This window comes from Tamandua tetradactyla, chromosome 23, assembly GCF_023851605.1.
Source record: "Tamandua tetradactyla isolate mTamTet1 chromosome 23, mTamTet1.pri, whole genome shotgun sequence".
Lineage (NCBI taxonomy): Eukaryota > Metazoa > Chordata > Mammalia > Pilosa > Myrmecophagidae > Tamandua > Tamandua tetradactyla.
The window spans coordinates 11750912-11756080 of NC_135349.1; the positions used below are offsets into that span (position 1 = coordinate 11750912).

Consider the following 5169-nt stretch of genomic DNA (forward strand, 5'->3'; position numbering starts at 1 on the left):
GGACAAAAACCACACAATGATCTCAATAGACTCAGAAAAGGCATTTGACAAAATTCCATGCCCTTTTATGATAAAAACTCTAAATAAACTAGGAATAGGAGACAACTTCCTCAACCTGGTTCACACAGAAAAGTTGTACATGAATGTTCATAGCAGCATAATTCGTATTAGCCAAAGGGTGGACATATCCATCCAGTAATGAATGGATATATAAGATGGGGAAAAGCTATATAATTAATTATTTGGCAATGAAAATAAATGCAGTTTTGTTATATGCTACAACATGCACAAAGCTTGAAAACACTGGGTTAAGTAAAACAAGCCAGTCACAAAGGACCATACATTGTGATTCCATTTATATGAAATGAACAGAAGAGGGAAAACCAGAGTGACAGAAGGTAGGTTACTGGTTGCCTAGGGCCTGGCAGGGGAGGGAAGGGGGAACGCATCACAGGGTGACAGTCAGTGGGTACCAAGTTTCTTTTGGGGGTAATGAAAATGTTTAAAAATTGACTAGTGATGGATGCACACTCTGTGAATATGCCAAAAGCCATTCATTGAATTGTTCTTTAAAAGCATGAATTTTATGATAGATGAATCTTATCTTGATAAAGCTGTTTAAAATAATAAAGCACATGAGCAGTGCCATTGAGTCCCAAAGTCTCAAGTGACTGCAAAAGCTTTCTGCAATACTACTTGAGTATATGAAAATGGGTTCAATCAAACTCCAAATATTTTTGTCTGATTCATCTTCCTTGAAAGGACTATTTATTGAAGGCAAGGCCTGCTCTTCAGTGAGCAAAACAAACTCGCTGCCCTCAGGGAAAATGGACAGACATTAAATATGAAAGTACTAAATGGTAAAAAAATCAGATGAGTGACAATGCTAGGAAAAAGAGCAAGGCAAGGGAGAGAAAACCCAGCGCTGGCAATGTTTCAAACAGGGTAGCTGAGCAGAGGCCTAGAGGAAGCGAAGGTGGGAGCACATGTTAACCTGGGGATAGAATGGCAAAAGCAAAGGTTTGAGCTGGGCAGGTGACTGCAGTGTTAGTGAAAAAGCCAGGAGGCAGGTGTGGCCAGGCAGGTGAGTGAGAGGGAGAAGGTGGGCAAGGGAGGGCTTGGGGGTGGGCAGACCACGCAGGGTCTCACTGGAGGCCACAGGAAGGACTGTGGCTCCTATTCTACAGGGACAAGAAGGTTTGAGTAGAAGCGACCCGACCTGATTCAGGTTTTAGAGGCACCACTACCATTGTTGTGTGGAAAACAGACCAGGGTGGAGGAGGGTAAGAGTTGAAGGACCTTTTACCTACAAATATTTTCATCTCAAATACATGATTTAAGATCTTTCCGAACAAGTTTTTGAGTTATTTTGTAAAGTCTGCATTTGTAGTGCTAGCAAGCTATATTTTCAAGAAAGCATTGGCAGTACATTATTTCCTCCTTTATTTTCTTCACATGTAGACGGAGAGTCCTTATGCCAATTCTGATTATCTTGTGTTGATATTCACTTGTTTGGAAAGTCTCTGACCTAGAGTCACACTCATGCTTGCAGTATGAAGTGAGTAGTTTTGCAGGAGCTCAATATGGGCACTGACTGAGATTCACCTGGGGGCATATCTGTAGATTTATGGAGGGGATATTAGTGTTTTTTTTCACAGAAATTGAATATTTAAGTCACCGATCTTAATCTCAACATAAAAATGACCCATACTGCAGATTATTTTAGATAATTAATGGTATTACACCAACAAAATACCAACATTTAAGAACTACTAATGATTACATGAAGAAGTAATGACTATTATTCATACTTTATAAGTGAAGCTCTCAGTTCCAAGAGATTATGCAACTTGAGAGAGGTCACACAGCTAGTAGGAAGTTGCTGGCCAGGACTTGAACACAAGCAGTTTAAAATGTAAACCTCGGGGCTTCACCACTGCAGTAAAAGTTTTTCAGGGATGTCTGATTTGGGCCTTCGGAGGGGTATGGCCCCCACCTCTACCCCAGGGCTGGGATGTCCACCCTGGGAAGGGGAGAGCAAGCAGATTAGGACCAAAACTCATGAGGACAGCCTCAGGAGAGGGTGGACAACTAAGGTGAGCATTGGTGTCAGTCACCTTTGTTTTAAGGAACTTTCTCGGGTCGGGCTCGGTGCCCCAGATCCTAAGCGGGAGGTGAGCTGTGAGCCTGACGCCCACAGAGGGGGAAAGAGCCTAAGGAGTGGAGGGTCTGGGAGTGTGGTCCAAGTGACTGGCCTGGGATGCTGGCTGGGTAGGAAGGGATGGAAAGGGGTACAAGGCCAGGGTGGAGGGGATGGCCCATGGAGGGTCCCACAGAGCCCTAGTTGTAGGAAGTCCTAGAAATCTTCCCTCTCTTTACTTCATAATGAAAAATTACTCCCATTCTCCCTCCTGGAGTGTCCAATGAGAGACGCCCCCAACAGGGTTCCTTGCCCTCCAGGAGCTCACCTTAAGGTGACTTGGACTGGGAGAGTTTGGATTAAAAAAGCATAAGGTCATTCAAGAATAAATATTAAGGTTTTTACTTAGTCAAAAGCATTTATGTGTATTTTAAGGGTACATGAGTTATGAGGCAGGCATGTAGAGGAGGAGCCCATGTTTAAACTGCAGGGAGAAAAGAAGCCAAAGCCGTGTGCCCTTCGGCAAGTCAGTTCTTCTCTGGGCCTGTTTCCATCCCTGTAAAATAAAAGATGTGGAAATTATACATGTAAAGCACCCAGAATGACACCACAGTGGGTGCTCAATATATATTATTATGTGCCAGGGAAAGTTAACAAACATTTCCTTGTTTAATCTGCACAACCCCAAGGAGGGAGGTACAGCCATCCCTTTCTATAGACAAGAAAACTGAGATGTTAAAGAGATTAACCAACTTGTTCAAGATCACACGGCTAGTAAGAGGCAGAGCCAAGGTTAATGGAGCCCAGGGTAAGTCTGGGTCTATCTGATAGCCAAGTTGTTTTATTACTTAGAACAACAAACAAAAACTATATTTATAGCTGCTCTGTCAACCCAGAACTGGGATAATGCTTAAAGTTTAAAAGTACTGTATAAGCGTAAAATACCTCGCTATGCACATAGTAAGAAGACTCTATAAATTTCTTTAAAATTGTGCCATAACCCAGTAGGGCTTGTCCACACTGGTGCACTCTACCGTAGGGATATCCAATATAACCACAACCTCAATTAGGACCCTGAGAAATTAGCAGCATGATTCATTGTCTTGGAATTTGAATCATCTCCAGGACTTTGTATTAGGCAATGGAGTCTTAGATTTTACACCAAAAGCATGAACAAAAGAAAAAATACATAAATTGAACTGCATCAAAATTTAAAACTTGTGTAAAGGACAAAACCTACAGAATGGGAGAAAATATTTGGAGCTCCAATAAGGGTTTAATATCCAGAATATATAAAGAACTCCTACAACCCAACAAGAAAAAGACAACCCAAATGACTCAAGGCCAAGGACTTGAGTTTACATTTCTCCAAAGAAGATACACAAATGGCATTAAGCATGTGAAAAGATGTTTAACATCATTCCATTTCCTAATTCCATTAGGAACATGCAAATCAAAACCACAATGAGGTATCACTGAATAGGTACTAGAATGCCTTTCATTTAAAAAATGTAAGTGTTGGTGAGGATGTGGGGAAACAGGAACACTGGTGTGTTGGCAGGAATGTAAAATGGTGCAGCTTCTGTGGAAAACAGCTGGGCAGTTCCTCAAAAGTTAAACATAAAACTACCATATACAATCCCAATTCTAGATATATACCTGAAAGTACTGAAAGCAGAGGCTTGAACACGTATTTTCACATCAATGTTCACAGCAGCATTACCCACAATTGTCAAAAGGGAGGCAAGAGTCCATCAACAGACAATGGATTAAAAAGATGTGGGATATCCATACAATGAAATATTGTTCAGCCATAAGAAGGAATGAAGTTGATACATGCTATAACATAGATGAATCTTGAAGGTATCACGTTGGGTGAAATAAAACACTGAAGATGGTAAGACACATGAAATAGTTAGAATATGCAAATTCATGGTAAAAAATAGAAAACAGGTTACCAAGAGTAAGGAAGGGGGTGGGAAACGGGTAGTTAATGGTTAATTAGAACAGAGTTTGTTTGGGGTGCTGGAAAAGTTTTGGTAACGGATGGTGTTGACAGTAGCAAACATTGTGAATGTAATTAAACCACTGAATTGTATCTGAAGGTGGTTGAGATGGGAAAATTTATGTCCTATATGTTATCACGATAAATTTTTTTTAAGTCATAGAATTGTACACAAGAGTGAACCCTAATGCAAACTATGGACTATGGTTAGTAAGTGTAATATTGATCAATTTTAATACATGTGTCTCATTAATGCAAAATGTTAGTATCAGGGAAAACTGTGTGTGAGGGTGGGTATATAGGAACTCTGCAGTTTCTGCATGTTTACTCTGTAAATCTACAATTGCTCTAAAAAATCAATTAAAAACAAAAAAAGACTCCTCATGGCCTACCTGCTTACTATTACTATACAAAAAAATTCGCGTCAGGATTAAACGTTTTCCCAGTGCAATGACTTCTGCGAGGCGCGATGAGCCGACCCTTCAACGACACCTCAAAAACCCCATGACCCGGGCATGGGGTAGACACTGGTGGGCAGAACTCACCTCTCTATCTCAAACCCTGCCCCCAATCTCACCCCCTTCCCAGGTGCTATTCTCGGCGTGTGCGCACCTCGGGGCGGTGTCTGCCCCGAAGGCGGGGGCCCTTAGGTTGGAGTTCCCGGGCGAACTCTAGGCCGGGAAAAGGGCTGTCGCATCGGGGACCCGCGGAGGCCTCCCGGGTCCCTGCCTAGGCTGCGAGAGGAAAGCGAACCCTCCGCAGAGCGCGCGGCGGGCCCGGGGGTGGGCCCGAGGCGAAGCGGCAGAGGCACCCTCAGAGAACGCGGAGAGGCCACGAGAGGTTTCTGACGGAGGGCAAGGCCGGCGTGCACGGGCGGGGCGGGGCCGAGGGCAGTGGGCGGCCGCGGGCGAGGCCACTCCGCTAGCACACAATGGGCCGGGGCAAACGTGCGGCCGCACCACGAGGCCTAGAGGGCGCGCCGGGGCCAGGAGCGGCCGGTCGGCCCAGGCCGGGCGCGGCGCGG

The 5169-nt window shown here is 43.9% G+C and overlaps 1 long non-coding RNA gene across 2 annotated transcripts; it reads right to left on the reverse strand.

Annotated features, from left to right (window-relative positions):
• Positions 1–2526: 2526 nt before the first annotated feature.
• On the reverse strand, positions 2527–5020 carry LOC143667130 (uncharacterized). Of its 2 annotated transcripts, XR_013167863.1 has the most exons (3): positions 4758–5020; positions 3800–4028; positions 2527–2696 (listed from the first exon to the last, which is right to left on the reverse strand). It is a non-coding gene; the product is annotated as an uncharacterized LOC143667130 (long non-coding RNA). The 2 variants fall into 2 exon arrangements; XR_013167864.1 differs by lacking the exon at positions 3800–4028.
• Positions 5021–5169: the final 149 nt, after the last annotated feature.